Source organism: Lissotriton helveticus, chromosome 8 (assembly GCF_964261635.1).
Source record: "Lissotriton helveticus chromosome 8, aLisHel1.1, whole genome shotgun sequence".
NCBI classification, from domain to species: Eukaryota; Metazoa; Chordata; class Amphibia; order Caudata; family Salamandridae; genus Lissotriton; species Lissotriton helveticus.
This window is the reverse complement of record NC_136069.1, coordinates 466,237,288-466,257,687: the sequence shown is the minus strand read 5'-3', so window position 1 is coordinate 466,257,687 and position 20,400 is coordinate 466,237,288. Positions and strand designations below refer to the sequence as shown.

General features: G+C 46.6%; 1 protein-coding gene across 1 annotated transcript in view; it reads right to left on the bottom strand.

Annotated features, from left to right (window-relative positions):
* Positions 1–12,071, bottom strand: part of SETDB2 (SET domain bifurcated histone lysine methyltransferase 2) — a 545,734-nt gene extending 533,663 nt beyond the window's left edge. The window contains exon 1 of the mRNA XM_078657342.1: positions 11,939–12,071. The gene's annotated coding sequence lies outside the window, so the exon portion shown is untranslated. The remainder of the gene's footprint in view (positions 1–11,938) is intronic.
* Between the last annotated feature and the right edge of the window lie 8,329 nt (positions 12,072–20,400).

The window sequence follows — 20,400 nt, the reverse complement described above, 5'->3', positions numbered from 1 at the left end:
GCTCTAAATGTGTTTTTCATTCATAGACAAATGATTTGAGAAAAGAGAGAGCTTTCAGATGATGAAAGGCACTCTCCTACTGGAGCTATATACAGCTCAGCATTATTTTCTTTTACAGGTCATTAGAGACGTATAAAAAAAAATAGTAATACTTGTGATATCAATAGTATAGTGATACTGATTGCTTTTTTTGTGTTTATTTTATAGGTTTCTCTCCCCGCTGTCCACTTCCTTTCCTTCCCTCGCTTAATCTCCTCTACAGTCTGAGTTAGTATAACTTCAGAGGGTGAGATGATCGAGAGGTGGACCCACTTCAAACCGATTGTGGGAGTTTGGATTAAAACCTTGACAGCTGTGCAGCAATACACCCTGTAATATCCAGCCTTTCTCCCTGTGTAATGTATGCACACTTTAGTGAGTCTGTTGTTACCTGACACATTTTACCAGTTCAATCTCCGGGTCCGAAGTACACCCAATCACCATGCATCTGTGCTATCACTTAGGGTGTCTGGAACAGTCTGGAACTGGAAGAAGGACTTTTGAGTGGCCAAGTCTTCAATCTTGTTCTGCAGGGTTCCATCCCCGCAGACCAGTATGCGGCCACTCCTCACTCCAGTGGATCACTAGGGTTGTCCCTCTGTGCCACCTTCTTCCTGTTGAAGCGTGGCACTCCCCTTCCTTGTGGTTCATGCCATTCTGTGGTCTGCCGTTTGTGAGCCAATCCTAAAGTGTCTAACCAGTCAGCTACCTCCAGGGGGGACTCAAAGAACTGGACCCTGCTCTCATGCTGAACTCTATGTTTGGCTGGATATTGGAGACCATACTTGATGTTATGTTCTCGTAGGAGTTTTATTGACAAGCACAACGTTTTTGCCCAAGTCCTGAACTTTTAAGGTATAATCAGGAAAGATGAGTATAGTCTTGTCCTCGAAATGTCAGGGGCTATGTTTGCGAGCATGCTGAAGTATCACATCACTACCCCTGTAGTTGGACAGGTGTGCAATTAAGGCACGGGGAGCACCCGGTCGAGGCACTGCCGCCAGGGCTCGATGTGCCTGCTCAACTGTAAAATATTTGAGAGGCTTTTAGGTTTGAGCGTATTGGCTATCCAGTCTTTCAAAAATAACACTGCAGAAAGACCCTCCACCTGCTCTGAAAACCCTATGAGGCGATTGTTATTCCGACAGGATTACCCCTCTGATCTTCGATGCGATCAGCCATGTGCGATGCAGCACCCTAGAGCTCTGCCACAGTGGCCTGAAGGGACTTGATTTCTGTTTTCACGGTGGTGATGTCATCCTCAGCGCCTGTGACACGCTCAGCCACTTTCCGGAGACCTATATGCAAATGATTAATTTCAATAGCAATGGAGTCTATGTTGGCTTCAGGGGCACTCCTGATACTCTGTATTGGTATCAGGATCTCAGCGATGGCCGTTGCCTGAGCCCCCGGATCCAGGGTGGCTCCCCCTGCATTGATCCCTGGGCCCAGGATAATGTATCGATTCATTTTATTAGATTGTGCGGGATTAGTATCTTTTTATTTTCCCATCATAGGCTCAGTGTCAATGGCGGATAGTATTCTCGATGTCCCCCACGGAGCAGCCATACAGTGTTGGCAGGACCGTCAGTTCCAATAGCCGAGCAGCCACCCTGGTGCAAGCCTCCACTCATGTTCCAGTGAGAAAAATTTTGATTAAAGCACACCAATCATAGGGCTGGCCCTCCATTTCGGTCCGACGATCACCAGGGGCACCCAGACTCTGCCATCCAAGGAATCGAAGAAAATGCTTGGTGGGGTATTACGTGAGTAACAATGTCCTAGTTCAATTCCTGCACTCCTGCAAGATACAGGGATCAGTGATGCGACCCCACTGCTATAGTACACAAAATCCAGCACCATGTGGGCAGGTGGGGGAAAGGACAATAACAAGAACCTGCCCCAAAGCACTGTCTCTTCGTCCACCACCAGCATCAGCAGTCGCCCTCAGTTTCAAATCACCAGTACTAGCTACTAAGAGGTGATCAGTAGGCCAAACCAGTTCAATAGGGAAGGATTCAGGGGCCCTTCACATCAACATTCAGCACCTGTGGGCCAGGGAGCACCCAGTCCATCACTCGAGAGGCTATGGCTTGTAATGCATCGACAATGACCACGGGTCAGACCTCTCTCTACTAATCACGCACCCATAGGTCGGCAGGAGGCTCAGGTACCCAGACGGTCTCTCTCCGCTGCGACATCTACGGCCTGCTCATGCACCTCGCCAGTGTTTAATTCTAGCAGGGTTTCTCACAGGGAGAGGTAGTTTTCAACCATAGTCCACTTGTACGTTCATCATTGTAGTGTGCCAGTTCCCTGCTAGGCACTTCACTTAGCTCGGTGGGCCTCTCCTGCAACCACCAATCTCCCCAGGCAGCAGGTTTTGCCAGGCTTGGCTCCCAGTAGTATCCTGGGCTTAAGCATGCCAGCTCGTGTCTCTTAGCACCCTGCGGCCCAGGCGTCCAGTGTTCAGTAACCTTAGTGCCCCACGCAATTGTTCAGCAGCGGTCCAGGGCCCCAGCACTCTTTTCCTTCTGCTCACCCACCAGCAGGACACTGCGGTCTCTGAAAGATTTCCATGCAGCAACCACAGCGTTCGTAGGCCTCCCCCTATAGACTTAGGGTATCACGCCATCCTCTGAATCACCGATGTTGCGGGCTCTGGGGATCAACGGTCAGGGAGGCCGCATTCACCCTTTAACTCCCTCCGTACCACCAGACATTTTTAGGAGGCAGCGTTCTTGGTCAGGTGTTGCATAGGCTTGGTGTCTCACCTCAGCTCTCACCTCGTCACAGGGCTTGGTAATTTAACACAGGGCATCATAAACTTTACAGGGCAGGCCTCAACAGCACTCCTTGGCCTCCGCTACTGCCTGCTTCGTGAAGGTCGCCGTGCCTCAAGCCCCTTTTCAGAGGTAAATCTCACTCTTTTTGGCATCCATTAGCCCGACAGATGGCTCTGCTGCATCCCTTTCAAATATAGGAGCAGGAGCCGTTGGATTGAGGGACGCTTTCTCTGTAGGATCTCAGAGAATTATTTCCACCGTGGGTGCTGTGGCATGGCATGTCTATTCAACCATCTTGGCTGGCCAGCCCCCTCCTCTCCCCAGTAGAACATATAGATGTTTGAGTCAATTTGTCATGTGAACAATGACAATAAATCTTGCAAGGGATGCTCAAGCTGCACATCCACAATTAGCTATGCCTGGAACCAGTCCAGCGACCATCAATGTAGTCATGGGTAAAGTTCCCATCAGACGGAAGGAGATTCTGTTCTGGATTGCACAAAAAACAAATCAGCTTGAAGCAATATTTCCCTAAAGGGACCCCAAGAAAATCATAGAATTCTCACAATATGCGTGTCAATGGGGATGATGCCTCCAGTGCAAAAACACATGGTACACCCGTATTAGCTGTTTTTCCAGGTGCTTAAACAGATCAAAAATGAGTAGGTGGCAGACCTTGCCATGGATTTGGGATTGAAACTGATGGGCAACTTTGCCGAAATATCCCCCATTATGTTAAGTAACATCAAGGGGGAAGCAGCAGTGCTGGCTATCTGCCAGAGACTCACGAGTTTAGCTCCGTGAGACCAGAGACTGAAGATGAGACCACCTTCCTTGTTAAGTCGGAAGTTGGCAAGAGGAAGGTGCTCTTCTGTCAGCTCATACGGGACACTTGAACACAAGTTGGATTCAGTCCACGCAACAGCACCTGAATGTGTTCCCAGATGAACAGGTGCAAAAGCAGATGACCCTATCAAAATTGTGTGAGAGAAGTGGCACCCAATCAGCCCTTACCTCGATTTTTAGATAAGTACAGAGGTGGGTGCTTCCTGTCACTGAGAGCTCAGGTAATAAGAATTTATCTTTTACATACAGTGTCCACAGCACAGGTGGTGGCAGGAAAAGGGGTCACTGTCCTCCAGAATAAGAACTTAGGGCCTGATTTATATGTTGGTGGTGAGGATATATTTCACAGCAATGGCGACTGAGTATCCTTAACACCAACATAATGGTCCGTCCACCTTATCTGAATGCGGGAAGACCTTAGGTTTGACTACGTCAGCGACTACTCCGTCACTACAACAGCCAAACCTCTCCGACGGACTAAGGGCTTTCAGAGAAATGGCTATATGTCTGCCCACATATTCAGGATGGGCAGACATATAGCCATTTTTTTGTCCGGCACTGCCAAGCAAACCCTGGCGGAGAGGGATAGTAATATTCTAATAATGGTCCCCCTGCCATGGGACGTAACTCCCATGGCGAGGAGAGCATTAAATTATTTTATTTTCAAAAAGAAAACACCCTTTGAGATTTTCTTTTTGAAAATTGGAAAATAAAACTGTTTGGTGCAAGGCTGCGTCCTGTTGATGCAGCCCTGCATCTAACAGTGAAATGCACTGGCAAAAACCGCCTTGACTGCGGTTCCTGTCAATGCATTATAAATGAGCACCTGCTTGGCAGCCATTTAAATATGTGACGAACGGTCCCTCTGTAATTCAATCTGTCCCTCTGGGAGAATGATGGGCCGTCCGCCAAATCATAAATCAGGCACTTAACTGGACTTCACACCTTTCTTGACACATGGAAATCAAATTACATTAACTGCAAGACACTACTGAGCTGCCTTAACTGGTCTTATAACTCCCTGGTCATAGGATAGAGAAGAACAAGTGTGTAGAAATCTTTTGGCAAAACATGTATTGCCAATGTAAGTTACTCAGTCATTTAGTTTTTTACTCATTCGTAAAACTTTGCAAGGATGACATTTATATGCTGTTGATAGCCCGAAATACACAATTATGCTGTTATTACTACAATATCCAATTCTGCTACTTTTGGTCTTGAAACTTGCATAGGTAAGTTAGCAGGCCCAATTACCCTCCCCTCCTTTCTCCCATGCTTGTTGCTTGCCCCATCTCTCCTGACCCCTCTGACTTCGTTGTTGCTTGCCCTAGGCCCTTCCACCTCCTTCTGCAACCTTGTTGCTTGTCCCAGCCCCTCCTACCTCCTCCCTTGTCCTTGCTGCTTTCCTCTCCCGCCCACTGCCTCCCACTTCATTTTTGCTTGCCCAAGCCTCCCACTCCCTCCAGCGTCCTTCATTCATAACTGTGTAGTGGTAATTAGCCTGCACTGCTAATCACAACACTACGGTCAACCTGCTATGCACTTGCTGCAGCCAATGTGCAGTCGTGGAGTCCGTGGGCAAAATTAAATGCAGGTAAAGCTCGGATTACTTACCGGAAATCCTCATTACACTCAGTCCTACTCGTCCTTGACCGAGTCATAACTAATGAGGTATATTCCACGGACAGGAAACAAAACAGGAAACACTTTTAAGCTCCATCCACCCCACTGCCAGGGGGGATATAATTACAAAGCCAGCAAAATTCACACGGTGAACTAGAGCACAATTCAAACGTTAATGCTTCACAAAAGTAGAATCCAAAGTCCAAGTCCCAGCACAACAAATCTCATACTTGTGCCACATGTTGAATTATGTATGGGCATGTTTTTGATACTCCCGCCCCTCTCATTAGGTGTCCCGGAAGGGTGTCACCCACATATGTTCCGGAGAGTAACCTTTTCTCCCAATTATCCTTATCATTCGACCAGTTAATAGCATGCTGAAGCTGGGAGGCCATATAGTATAATTCCATATGGGGAACCTCCAGTTCCCCTTTCGGCCCCGTCCTCTGCAGCGTCATTAGGCTCACTCTTTTATGTTTTGGACCCCATAATAACTCCATCAACAATGTATTTAAGGTTTTAAAGAAGTGTGTAGGGATCTCGTAAAATGAGTATTGCAACACATACAGACATCTCAGCAGGATGAGCATTTTTGCAAGTGCAATTTTACCCATGAGTGACAGTGGCAGCCCCTGCCAGAAGCGCAGCGAGTTACCCACGCCTTCCACCACCCGTACAACATTCAGACTCAAGCAACTTTCGGGCAAGCCAGCTAGCCAAATCCCCAAGTATTTGGGGATGGATTCTGCCCATGGGAGCCCTAACGCCGGCAGCAACTCTTATTGTATCTTGGGCAGTAGGCCAATCGGTAACAGCACTGATTTTTGGGGATTTGTTTTTAGGCCAGATAATTCACAGAATCCCTGCAATATATCTAATAATTTGGGTATCGATTGGGTTGGTTTTCGGGTGCATATTTAAGTATCATCTGCATACATCGAGACCACCTGGGTAGTGTCTCCCAGTTTAATCCCCCTACCATTTAATTGTTTTCATAAGTACTCCGTAAGCGGCTCCATTACAGCCGCAAAAAGAAGCGCAACAAGGGACACCCCTGTCCGGTACCTCGCTGCAGTGCAAAGACCCGTGAAATCAATCTCCCTACGCACAGCCGGGCCCCAGGGTCTGTATACATCAATTTCAGCCATTTTATGAATCCCTCTCTTATCCCAATCACCTTCAATATCACGCAAATAAAAGACCAATCCACCGATTTGAAGACCTGCTCTATATCGAGCAGCGGCAAAGCGCAATCCTCAGTTTCTATTGGTGTGCAATGCCACAGATGTGCAAGTCGTCTTAAATTATGAGCAGTTCTGCGTTTGGGGATTAATCCGGAGTGAGTTGAGTGTATCAGCAGAGGCACCCCACTCAGGATTTTCAACAGGGCCTCTGTCTTGAAAGGAATTTTCCGGACAAACTTGTTCAAAGGTCGGAGGTTAGTTACAATCCGAAAGCCCCCTGTGACCTTCAGAACAAGAAATATTACAGAATAAGTCCCCTGACCCCATTTTAACCAGGGAACAGGTACAATCGCCTTCTTCAGAAACAGAGACTAAACACCATCCAACAGAGCCTGACAATGAGACACTTCCTTGGGGACCGGAGTCTGCACCCTGCTCGATGCTGGTGAAATCGATCCAGTAACTTCGTTCCAGGACATCCCGGGCCCACTGTTCTGACGTCGAGAGACACCTAGTCACTGAAAAAAGGCACAATTTACCACCAACATTTGATAGCACTCCAGACGGAACAACCTGGAAGTCAGCATAGTAAGGAAAGCTGAATTTCAGGTCCCACCTTAGGAAGGGGTTTCGCCTGAAACCACCGCTGGAACCCTTTCCCAGTGTTTTTCTGTTTCCGGAAACGAGGTTTTTGCAGAGGAGAAGGCTGACAAAGATTTAGCATTGTTATAGAACGAATCCTTACAACGTTGCTGATGCGGAAGGACAAGAAATGCTTCCGTTCTTTGAACACCTTGTGCAGCTTCTCTTCAAGGACTTTCCCAAAATACGAGGACCAGTGAACAGTAAACGTAAACTCATGAAGCACTGAGCCGCATCAGTGTTCCAACCTTTCAGCAATAAGATACGTCGGGCAGCAATGGACGCACCACACGACATGGCTGAAGCATGCACAGAGTCAAAGGCAATATCTGATAGGAACTCAGCCTGACATTCCATGGATTCAAGCAAGTCAGGACAACTGATCCCATCCTGCATGGTGGAAAATAAGGTCTTAAAGTCGGACAAACAAGACTGAGCGACATAAGCCCCATACACCCCAGACCGGATGGCGAGATGTGATCCAGAATAGTCAATCTTCTTATCCATCCCATCTTGGAGGACATTATCATCAGCAATGGAAGGACGTCCCACTAAACTGGCCACAATCGAATCCACATGAACAGTCTCAGGAATGGTATCCTCCATGTTCTGCAAGGGGTAGAGTTTTGACATGAAGCGAGGCATCATAATGTGACATGGATCCTTCCATTCCTTCAACAGGACGTCCATTACAAAAGGATGAATAGGCAGAGACTTAGTTGCCTTCTTCTGAAACTGTGGCAACACCACATCCCTGCAAGTGCTGAAAACCGCCTCATCGGGGGAATCCATATTTTCACTGACATGAGATAGAGTGTCCAGCAACATATCCTTGGAAATATATTTCCCTTTAAGGTCCACTGCACACATGGAGGAACCAACAGAGCCGGAGAAATCACATTAGGGGCAATGACTCCCACCAGAAAGCATATCAGCAGACTTCTTGGAAGACTTCAAATCAGACATGATCGCCAAAATCAGCCTTGTCAAACGCACGTCATCATCCAGCTTGGCCTGCTTCACAGGAGGGGTGGAATACACACTGTACCCTAGAGAGGCTGTAGAAGACACAGGAGAAACATGCCTGCACTTCTGATGATGCTTCACCATAATGCCAAACAGCAACTGAGTCAGTAGCAACAAAGAGAAAAGTTTCCCCCCCCCTTGGATGCAAATTACGGTGTAGAAGCAGTCTACGCCAGTTCCAGCAACTGTAATGACTCAGGCAATTCATTCAGTCATCAGCTGACCCTGAAGAATGAAAGAAATGAAGGGGCGTGGCCAACTGCACTGTGAAAAAAAGGAATTTCCCGGCCACCATGCAACGGAAGGAGCACTCGCTGTACTGGAGAAGCGGGCCTTGGAACAGCCCGCATCCAGCGAGACTGCCCAACCTGCCTCGCCTCCACTCGGGCGGTTCAGGACTCATCGGCCCCTCCGTAGCTCCCCCCTTGCATCCCCATCACAAAGACAGGATCAACAGGGGAGGATGATACCAGCAGCCCCAAGGGAAGCCATTGACTGTGCGCCTCCCTCAAATAACCAAAACAACAGGAACACAGCTCTCGCTGCTGCAAAGAACAGCGGGAGCCAGACCGGCCTAAAATAGGCAGTGGCAGCAGGACCCGAACCCCACCACTCCCAGCCACAGTGGAGTGGATCAGGAACAAGTCAAAACACTCTTCTCGTTCACTTCGCTCCTCCTCTCAATGCTTTATACTGTGCCCAAGTTCAGACTGTCCAGAATGGGCGGCAGGTCTTTTGCCTGCTTAGGGCCCAAGCTATGGAACTCCCTTCCTTTAGATATTCACTCGGAGGTCTGCTATGCTCGTTTCCGTAAAGCCGTTAAGACCTGGCTTTTTAACCAGTAACTGTGTCTCTCTTGTGCCTAATGCTTGCTGCTATTTTCTAGCGCCGGGAAACCCTTTCGGGTAGCTGTCGCACTTTATAAGCTCAATAAATAAATAAATAAATAAATAGATAGTATGCTCAACAACCAGCAGAAATAAATTAAAACCGTACCGCGTCCAAAACGCAGTCGGTCAAACAGACGCCCCAGGGTGGCGGCAACACGAACAGGAAACCACCAAGAAGTAAAGGAGAAGAAACTGAAGACAACCGGGGTCTGACAAGTGTGTCACTTACAGAGTCCAGGAGGCAACGGGACCCAACTGCAGCTGTTCCCTCAAAGGCCCAAAAGCACCCCCAGAGCCCAGCAAAGGAGGAAACGAAAGGGCATCCAGCAACAAGATATGTGCCCAGCAAATACTACAGGATCCCCCGCCATGTAAACTGACAGGAAACAAAACAGATAGTTCTTTCTGCTGGCTATGTAATCATAGCCACGGCCAGGAGGGTGGGTGGAGCTTAAAAGCGTTTCCTGTCAGGGGAATATACCTTATTAGTTATGACTGGGTCGAGGACGAGGGACGTAGAGGTAATAGTGCCATTGGTAGTGAGCAGTGTCGCAAACATCGGACAGTGTTGCAGATAGTGTGCATTGTTGCTCCAAAGGGCGATCATTTTGAAGTGCAACAGGCAAAATGCAGTACTCCAATTACTGTTTAGTACCACAAACAGTTTTAGTGCGCTATAGCATATAGTGCAACAGCAAATATTCAGTACTAGTCTGTGCACAATTCTAATAGTAGTGTGCAGCTAGAAAGCAGCAGTACAGCCAGTGTGCAGTGTTAAAGTCAGACCCCATTGTAGGTCTATGTACAGAGTTACATTCTGCATGCAGTGCTACAATTGTTCTACAGTGGTACAGCAAGTATGCAGTGATACAGTCTGTGCACAGTCCTATAGTCAGGCACAGTCTTAAAGCCAGCCACAGTGCTGGGCCGAATACAGAGTTACAGTCAGGGTGCCGTACTGTAACAAGTGCACCTTATTAATGTGCTGTGTTACAATATACGTGTAGTACCTACGTTGAGGAACAAGCATTAGCAATAGCATTTCACCTATGCAAGATCTATTGGCTTTGTCAATGCTTTTTAGGTCTTGCCTGAGCTAGCGCATGGGCTGCGATGGCGAGACATTTAGTAACTGGGTTTTCAAACTGCTACCCAAAAGGCTTTTGCCAGCCTCCAGCGTGCGGTTACGCGTGTGTGGACGTGCACGGGCCATCTGGCTTTCTGTAATGGCTCATTAAGCCTTACAGCGCGTGAATCCCCTCCCTTCTCCCACTCCCTCCTCATCAGCTTCTCTTATTACAAGCGTCCCACAGCCAATGCTTGTTGGATCCATTTCAAAGGGAAGCAACTAAATGAAAGAAGGAAAGAGAGGTGGGCTGCTCACGTGCATCACTCGTGGGCTTGTTTAAATCGTAGGCAGGGGCTACAAAACACTGAAGGTGAGTTTTACAGCTTTTCTTTTTTATTATTTTGCCTCCGCGTACATTTTTTACTGGCTTCCAAGTAAATATCTTATCTGCTTTAAGGTTTCAAGGTTAACGACTCTCCATGTGAAAGCTGACCTCGTGGACGAGAAGTGTATACAGATGGTGCCAGTTTATGTCTGTGGCAGCAAACCTTGCAGCTCCTACACAAGATGTTGAATGCAAGGCCCACAATGTGGCCTCTTCCCGAACCCAGGTCACACATTTCTTAGTCGGCAGCCACACCGGCTCGATCACTTACTGGAAATCTTCTTTTCTCCAAGTCATTGACATTCCTTGTGTCATTCCCTACAAAATGAGGTTTAAATTTGCCCCCCTACTGGCAGGATTTACCTATCTTACCCCTAACAGAACAAGCATAGCCAATAGGTCTTGCTTTTGGGACCTTATAAGTGTTTAGCCATGCAACAGTTGATGTTGTTGCACCAAGGATATTGTGCTGCATAACTAAATACTTATAAGGTTCCAAAAGCGATACCTATTGGCTATGCCAATGCTTGTTTAGATATGTTGCAAAGCAGCGCATACAGCTGTGCAACGTGGCTTAAAGTTAAGGAAAAAAAGAGCCGTTACCCAGCCAGCGCTTTTTTGCCCTTTGCTTTAAGCTATGGTGCACAGCAATACAAAAATATAGACAAAACCAACAGAATTTTGGCAGAGCACATAAAACTTATTGTCTTTGCCAACGATTATTACTATATCTCACAACAGTTTTTCCGGCGATCTTTGGTCTAGACGTGAATATTGTGTAAGTTGTAATTAGTTGTATTGTTCAGCGGTCTGATACCCGTGTCATGTTCGCGCTACACAATACTCTTTAAAAATAAATTAAAAGAATAAACTTGGTGCATCTTAACTGAAACAAGGCAGCTGCTCCCAGAATAGACTGTGGTGCTAACCGTTTTTGGTAATACCGTTTTAAAACCTACTATACTAAAAATTATATTATGTATGCAGCAGTTCGGGTATTTGGTATATCTGCTGACTTTCAGAGCTATTATCCCAAAATTATCTTTTATCGCAAGGTTTTAAACACTTCTTTTAAGCGATGTACCGAAATGCAGCGGAACTGTAAGACGCAGCTTGCCTGTGATTAAGATAGTAACCCAGAACAGCTTTATTTTGCATTCTGCTCGTTCTAAATTTCTTTGGGAGCAGGATTAGTTAAAAAAATCACTGCATAAATTCTGTCTTCTACATTCACGTTGGACCGAACTCCACCTGCTGCTTATGACTTCCTGCACTATTTTTTGTTTACCATAACTAGCATTTGATGGAACAGAGTGTTGCCATCTTGATCATCCAGCTCTCCAAAAATCCATACACCAGAAGACTAGGACACTGAAGCCTCAAATGAGCCCACACATCGCATTCAACGTAAAAGAAAGAGGGTTGAAGCCTATAGTACTGGGTCTTACCTTCCGCTTTGAAGATCTTCAAATCCGGCTGGCTATCTTTTACTTACAACTAGACCGCGCTAAAAAACATGAGCAGCTCAAACTGACAACAATACACGATAGCGCGGACAAGCAATCGGAAAGCGAATTCACGTTGATTGACAGGCTAGGGGGCGGTACAAGGAGGGTTTTGACGACTGTGTGACCCAACAAACCTTCTGATTGGTTAAAAAGAACTGTTCCGCTCAGGGATAAACAACCCACCCGCCCCTGGCAGAAACGCCCTTTTGCCCCGGAAGAGCAGAAGTTATCTCCAGCCGCACGTGGACCGGCACTCCAGGCTGTGTCGGTGGAGTTATTTGAATAAGTGGTATCTGTGGAGAAGGGACCCGAGTGTAACCGTCAGAAAGAGGAGTATATACCGGTAGAAAATTAACGTAGAAGTCGGGACCAGCAAAGCAAATAGTCAGTTAATTACTGAATGTGCTTTAAGTTGGCATATATTATCCAGTGCTCAGTACCTGCACTTCTTTCATTTGAAATGGAGAGTAACCGCACTTCTCAGCGCAGCTGTAACAAGTTTAAATAGGAGAGTACTGGCACGTCTCAGGAGCACGCAGGTACTCTAAATATTGTTGCATTATTGACTATTTAGCGTAATAAAAAATTAAACAGCAGGATAAGACCAATGCCAGCTGAGGTAAGTAAAACAAAATTGGCAAAACCAATATGTTGCGCCTATGTGAGCTCTATTGGCTTTGTCAATGTTTTTTACTTAGCACAACCTAAAGTTTTTTTTTTAGTGCTTATACGCGGCAAGCATTGATCAAGTCATAGTGTTTTTTTTCTCCTTTAAGCCATGATTGTACCTAAAAACAGCGCAAGGGTAACTTGGGGGTAGGCGGGGAGGGGGCAAGCAACATGAGTGGGGAGGGTGGGAAACAAAGAACAGCAGGAGTATAAGTGGAGTGGTGAGAACTACTAAGACAAAACAGTAAGAGGGACAGCAAGTGAGAGTGGATGACTGACAATGAATGAGTGTGAGAAGTGTGTAGTAACTGCTCCAGGCAACAATTGATTGTAAATCTTCTTTATTCAATAAGAATCAAGATGGTACAATAAGGGTGCTGCTGCTCCTCTGAGAACAACTCTGCTCTACTGACCGAGCATTCTACCCTAGACTCAATACATTCTACTGTGTCATACATTCTACATTCTATACATTACAATCCAACATAACTACTAGGTTGCTACAAAGTGTTAGGGAGTGTGAGTGAGAATAAGTGTGAGGGCGTGATAGTCAGGGAATCTGTAAAGAAGAATGAGTTGGAGTGAATTAGAATAAGTGAAAATAAGAGTTGGTGAAAGTGTGAGTTGGAAAGTGTGAGTGAGTGTAAGGATGAATATCAGTGAAAGTGAGTGTAAATAAATGAGAGAGCCAAATGAAGGATTTTGAATATGAGTGAGTGCAAGTATGAGGGAATGAAAAAATACGAGTGAGTCAGAATATGAATGCATGAGTGCAAACGAGTAAGAGTGTGAATGAGTGAGTGCAAGTGAATGAAAATTAATGATAAGTGAGTATGTGAAAATGAGTGTGAGTGGATGTAAGTGTGCAAGAGTGAGAATAGGGTGTCATGCTTGCAAATCTGCTATTTGCCCTGGAATACTTAAGGTAATTCTTGGCTTAGACACCCATGCCAAAATACTGGCATACTGAACTCCATTCTTAGTGTGACACTCACCTGTGAGACTGGTACTGGGAGTGGTGGTAATTCTTGGCATAATGGGCACCCATCATAAAATACTGGCACTGACATACTCAGAAGAATATCAAACGTTTTAAAAAACTGTGTGCCCTTCATGCTGCATACCTCACCCGACACATCTTTTCCAGGCCCAGATGAGATCCTCCCCAGCGTGCTCGCGATGTGACTCCGCCCCAGCTGATTTCTATCACATGGTATGGTGTTGTCTGGCTTTGGTGCCGTTCTGGAGAGGGGTGGAGCGTGAACTCACGCAGGCCCTGGGATGGGAGGTTCCCCACGACCCGATACGCCTGCTGCTGGGGGTGTTTGACGGCTTGGATGGCTCTAGGGCGGATAATCGCATTTTGGGGACAGGCGTGGCGGTGGCCAAAAGAGACATAGTGGCGCACTGATCCCAGGCTAAGGCACCTACTGTACGGGGATGGAGGAGGGGAGTGGACTGGTGTGGGATCCAGAAGGAAGCCCTATTTGAAGCCCGGGGATGCCCTGAATTATTTAGTAAAGTGTGGGGTAAATGGCTTAATATGCTACTACTATGATGATCTGCCTTCATTTTATTTTATATACAATTGTATTTACTGTATGGACTGCCATGGCCAACCCTGATGGGCCGCCCCTTGTCTTGTCAACTGAATACAGTGTCGTGCCTATCTCAGTGATTAATCATCTGCTGCCAATGAATTTCCATGTTGTTACAAATCCAATAAAGTTGATTATTAAAAAAAACCTGTGTGCCGTGTTACACATGACAGGCAATCACTGACCATGCCAGAGCGCTCATGTTTATTCATAACATCATGCATGTGTTCAATTGTGACGTGGTGGAGAAGCAAACAAACAGGGACAGCGTTGGAAGGGATAGAGGCTTTTATTATCAATAACAGGGTTGTAATATGCAAGTTTGTGCCAGATGGGACAAAACCAGGTTCTTCAGGGTCTTCACGTGGTGTTTGTCTTTGTTTCTCACTCTCTTCCCTCAGAGAGGAGAATGGGGTGGCGCCTCCAACCGTCTGGTGTCAGGTTCTCCCAGTGTAGCTCACAGAGGATCGCCGCCAGTGGTCAACACATAAAAGAAATAAGAAAAGAAAAACACTCCATAAGGAGGGGGTCCTGTCTGCTTAGACTGTGATTGGGGTCAGGGAGTGTAGGGAGTATACACCCAGGACCAGCACCAGTGCTTGGGTCGCTTATGCGCCAGCATGAATGTCTCTCAGGCATTCACCTCCCTCCACCTACGCTGGGTTTTGTGATCACGGCGTCCCTCCCCCACACGGTCCTTATCTACACCCGTTTGGCTAGTACCCTGTTCATGAGTCTCGGGAAGGTGGCAGGTGCACCATGTAGGCCAAAAGGCAGTATTGTGAATTCATACTGTCCTGTGGGGGTTGAGAAGGTGGTTTTTCTTGATCTTGGGCTCTCCGAGGCACCTGCCAATATCCCTTTGTGAGGTCTAGGCTGAAATCGATGCAAAAACGGACTGAACTGTCCGGTTTTGGCACTAATACTATTGGAGATGACCACTCACTTTGGGACGGCTTTATAACGCCCAAGGTGAGCATACTCTCGACCTATTGGCTTATGGCCTTTCTCCGGGCTGCAGGAAGGCAATAGGGCTTTTGTTTTACCACTTGTCCGGGTTGTGTAAGGATGGCGTGTTCTGCCAAAGAAGTCCTGCCCGGAAGGTCTGAAAACAAGGGAAAAAAGGATGTAGGATGTCCTAGAGGGTGTCTTTCTGAGTCTGGGATAGGTCGGGGTTGACAACCAGTTGGTGTAGGGTGGTATAATGGGTAACGAGGGGGACAATGGTGTGCAAGCCCTTTGGAAGAGGGCCCAGCCATTTCTTTTTTTTTTTTTTTGATAAACCCATTTTTATTGTTTTCAGACAAACAATACCAGCCAGTCATCACTTTACAAGGAGAAGAAAGGATCATATTTAGCGGCTCACCTCTTTCACAGGTCGGAGCCGATAGGATACAAAATAAAACACAAATGAACAGTCTCTGCAGGTCTATATCATCCCCCCAACCGTTTTCCCCACACCCTACAGTATTTTTTGGGACAACCGCGTGCCTCATACATGATTTTCTCTTGTGTGGTGCACCAGTGAACCCCTTTGCGCCATAGCCCTACGCACGGGGGATCAGGGTGTTTCCAGGATGCAGCTATGTCCCTCTTGGCCACCACCATCGCCCTAGAGAAGAACAATTTTTCATTTCTGGACTCATCCAACCCATCTGTAATGCCCAAGAGTGCGTGATGTGGGTCATGAGGGACTTCCCACCCCAATATTTCTGTGAGGTCTTCCTCAATGTCCCCCCAGACCCAGCCATTTTTTAAAGAGGTTGATGTGGTACAACTGGGTGCGTTTGGGCGTGATCTGCAGGTGGTAGGATGTCAGGCCCACTTTGGTTACAACCTTGAACAGGCTCTACCAACCGTTTTTGACCTTTTACAATGAGGACGGCGTCGAGGCCAGGGCCCAAGCCCCCACTTTTAACTGTACCCACTTCTTTACCTTGTTGTATAGCAGTTGTTGCTTGGACTGGGCCCGCTCTCGGTTTGCAACAGCCCATTCCCTCAATTTCTGTAGCCGGGTGCGTAGGCTTTGGGTGTACTCAAGGAAGGAACTGCTTTCCTCTTGTGTTTCATGTTCCCAGGCTTCCTTGGTTATCTCCAATAAACTACGCGGCTCCCGGCTATAAAGGAGTTTGACTGGGGAGCAGCCGAGACTGGTTTGAGTCTTGTTTCGGACAACATAGAGTGCTAAAGGGAGTAGTTTGTCCCATTCTTTCCCCTCAGCGCTCAATAACTTTTTTAGGGTCAACTTTAGTGTAGCATTGTAGCGTTCGCACAGTCTGTCGGTTTGGGGGTGATAAACGGACGTGTTAATGTGCGATATGTCAAGGGATTTGCATATCTGGGCCATCAGTTTGGAGATGAAGGGGGTTCCTTGGTCTGTGAGTATCTCACGTGGGAAACCAACACAGGAAAACAGTTCCAACAATTTGTCCCTGATCTTTCGGGTGGTGGGAGTACACAAGGGGAAAGCCTCGGGGTAAGTTGTGGCATAAATTACAATGACCAAGGCATAGAGGTTACCCTGCTTGGTTCTAGGTACTGGCCCTATCAGATCCATGCCAAATCTCTCAAACGGCTTACCTACAATTGGAAGCGGTTGAAGGGGAACAGCAGGGGGGTTGTGTTTTTTTTCTTTTTTGACATACTTTGCATTCGTGACAGAATCTGGTGACATGTGAGAAGATGCCTGCCCAGTATAAATGTTGCAGCAACAGCTGAATGGTCTTTTGTGCACCCCTGTGTCCTGCCAGCAGATGTGAATGCGCAAATAATAATACTTGATCCCAGAAGGCTTGTTGTACAACCAGTTGGGGAGGGTCATCATGCTTTCCTATCCTATACAGGAGGTCTTTGGTGATCTGAAAGAAGGGGAAGACTGAGTGTATAGTGGGTGGTGTCTGTTGTGCCTGACCCCAGGCTGCCCTAAGTGTGGGGTCGTTTTTTTCAGTGAACCTGAAGATCTTGTCCGAAAGCCAGGGAGCTTGGGTGAGGAAGCTTGGGCGAGCAGCGTTAGGGGGTTTAGGGATCAAGACCCTGTCTCTTATCAAAGACAAAAAAAGGGGTTATCCTGCCCTATTATCAGCTGTTCAGGAAGAGTGGGTAAAACCCCAATTCTGGCCTGGAGGGTTTGACAGTTTGGCAGGGAAATAGGCAACTGTATCAATGGTTAGACTCTGATGTCCCCATGAACAGACCAAATGAGGACGTGTTCTCTGGGTAGGACAGGTGTTGGCCCTATCACTGACTGAAGGATGACCATCTGGTGACAGCCGGAATCCAATAATGCATTCGCCCTTACCCCTTTTACCATCACACTCACATAGAAACTGAGTCCCATTTCCTCGGTGTACAAAATCGAGTACGAACCAATGGCCTATGTCCATTGGTTCGTACTGAGGTTCCTTGTGGTGACAGTTCTGAGCGATATGCCCCCATTCCCCGCACTCAAAGTATTGTGGACCTTTAGTAGGGATAGGATCTGGATGAAGGTGGCGGGTCCGCATAGGCTCAGGTACAGGCTTCAAGGGTTTCCTATCAGGTTTTCTAGGACCGCCAGGTGGTCATGAGAGTTTGTCACAGTCCCACGGCAGGGAACGGGGTTGTGCTCTATAGAAAGAGGTAGCCATGTCCACTGCCTACTCCACCGCCAGGTGGGTGTGCTGTTTTAGCCAACGCTGAATGGGGTAGGGAAGGGTTTTGATATACTGCTCTAAATAAATTAGGGACATGATCTCTTCTTTTGTGTTGCTTTCTGGTTTTAACCACTTGTCAGCGGCGATCTTTAGCTTGAAGTACAGAGTCTTTGGGTTGTCCGCCTGTGTTCCCCTGTCATTCGGTACGCTTCGGAGTCCACACCTAAATGGTCTAGTATGATGTCCTTTATTTCCTGATAGGGTGTGTTGCCAATCGCATACGCCACCTGATAGGCGGCCTGTGCTTCTCCGGTGAGGAGTGGGGCCAAGAAAAAAGGCCACTTGGCCTCTGGCCACCCTCAGGCCCTGGCAGCCCTTTCAAAATTCAGTAACAAAATCTCAGGATCCTCCCCCGGCACATACTTCTGCAATGACACGTTTGGCCCGGTTCCGGTGCGAGTCTGTAGCTGAGCGGTTAGCTGTAGGTGGTCGTCTGCCACTTTCTACATATTCTCTGCCTGGTTTGTCATGGAGGCCCTGAGCCATTCCCTGTCGGCTTCGGCAGAGGTAATTTGCTTCTCCTCAGCCCATTCCCGCTTCTCCTGTCCGCGTATCCATTGCTGGATTAGATTCTCCATTCTGGCCAGTTGGGTAGCGTTGAATCCCACTTCTGACACCACGTGTGACGTGGTGGGGAAGCAGACAGGGACAGCATTGTAAGGTCTAGAGGCTTTTATTATCAATAACAGTGTTGTAATATGCAAGTGTGTGTCAGATGGGACAAAACCAGGTACTTCTGGGTCTTCACATGCTGTTTGTCTTCGTTTCTCACTCTCTTCCCTTAGAGAGGAGAAAGGGGTGGGGTGTCCAACCATCTGGTGTCAGGGTATCCCAGTGTAGCTCACAGGGGATCGCCGCCAGTGGTCAACACATAAAAGAAATAAGAAAAGAAAAACTCTCCATAAAGAGGTGGTCCTGCCTGCTTAGACTGTGATTGGGGTCAGGGAGTGTAGGGAGTATACACCCAGGACCATCACCAATGCTTGTGTTGCTTACGCGCAGCTTTCGCACCAGAAAAAGAAGTGGTATTATGGCATTGACAACCCTTTCAAATCATGCATTTAAAAATGTTCTTGTTACAATGACAATGTCATTATAATTTGGACTGGGCCACAGTTAAGCATGGTGATGTTCTATGAAGTGTTGAACCATAGGACTGAGGATTTGAGATTCACAATCATGTGTGATTCAAATAAAGTGAAATTCCTCAACCTTTAGATCTATGCAATGGAAGGCAAATTAGGTGTCCGCTTATACACCAAACCCACAAATCAAATTACTCCATTACATTTCTTGAGTGGGCGTCCATGAACTTTGAAGGAAAACCTTCCTTTTGGTCAATTCCTCCAGATCAGAAGGAACTATACTACTAAAAGGATTTTTTCAAGAATGCAAATATTTTAGTTGACAAAGTGATAATATATATATTCCTAGTGGAAATTAATTATTTAATTGTGGCGTGAGTGTTTTTGGATAAGTCTGACCTCACAGTATCCTTCCTTTTTTTTTTTCAGTATCCAGGTTACATGGGGTTAGATAGTGACTGCCACAGTAGCCATGATGTAGGAAAGATATTGATGGCCATATTTACCTAAACAAACTAAAAATTGTGTCTGTCAATGTAATATTTGCCAACAAATAAAACATTCTCCTCCTATTATCTCCAGTCGTCTTTTAGGGGTAATTTTCCTCAATCATCCGGCCCAATCATATCAGTTAATCAATGTAAATTGATATTAATTGGTATTGATGCATGCTTCAATTTCCTGTGGGTTTGGCCACAAAAAATTGCTGATGTTCAAGGGGTCATAAAAAAGTTGAAATGCTTAGTAGCAATTAATGCAGTTCATAACTTTGGTTATGCAGACAATGGTCCTGCATTTGCCTCAAAGCATTCAGGGATACTATGTGTGATCTGGGAGTATGTCTACAATACTCGCATCCATTTCTCCGGAATTAAATGGGGTAATAAAGTGTACCAACACTGCACTTAAATGCTAAGGCATTAGGTACAGGACTGAGGGGGCTACATAATCTGTATCAATGTTACAGAGCATTAAATTATTTGCCTACATAAGTATTAGGTGGTCACAGTGCATATGAGATGCTCTTTGTCATGTCTATGTATGTGCATGATCTCGTCAGTTCTGGAAAGGATCCTCAGGCCCTGAAGAATGCCCCAGACCCGTTTGGCTACTATGATTGCCCAGAAACATGTTGGCAGATAAGGAATGGGTTTGAGCCATTGTCCTCACTACACCCATTCACAATTGTTTTTAGATATACCTGGTGTACCACTGAATAAAGGTAATATTCTGGCAACACCAAGGTATTTTTAATAAGTACTGGATCTCGTGTTTATCCAGTTAGTCTTATCCAAGAACTCCCTCCTATCAATTAAGTCTTTGAAGAGGTTGGAGGGGCGCTAGGGGGCACACAAGCA